At 16.1% G+C, this 416-nt stretch overlaps 1 protein-coding gene across 8 annotated transcripts in view; it reads left to right on the top strand.

Moving 5' to 3' along the window:
* Positions 1-416, top strand: part of LOC107614780 (probable LRR receptor-like serine/threonine-protein kinase At1g05700) — an 8,165-nt gene that overhangs the window by 2,068 nt on the left and 5,681 nt on the right. The gene's annotated exons all lie outside the window — the stretch shown is intronic.

The following is a 416-nucleotide window of genomic DNA, read 5'->3' on the forward strand; positions in this document are numbered from 1 at the left end:
TATTAAGAAATTATAAGAATTTATTATTTTTTGTTATTAATTAATTATTAATATTTAAAAATATAAAATAAAAGATATTATTAAATTAAAAAAATTAGACTAAAAATTAAATTAATAATTAAATAATAATAAAATTAATAAATTATGATAATTTTCTAACATTCATCTTTTTAGTTTTTATTTTAAAAAATTCTAAAGTACTTACTTTATTAAAGGGGATGATATGCTGAGTTGATGTGTCTAGATATTAGAATTATTGAGATTAAAGTTTTTAAATGAAAAAAAAAAGAGTAAATTAAAGCATCAGTACGTCATTGAAATAAAGCAACAATCAAATCATGTCCATATCTATATGATTTTTAAGTTTTCTGACATTGTTACATGCATGATTTTATTCTGGAATAAAATATATTATT

Source organism: Arachis ipaensis, chromosome B09 (genome assembly GCF_000816755.2).
Source record: "Arachis ipaensis cultivar K30076 chromosome B09, Araip1.1, whole genome shotgun sequence".
Lineage (NCBI taxonomy): Eukaryota > Viridiplantae > Streptophyta > Magnoliopsida > Fabales > Fabaceae > Arachis > Arachis ipaensis.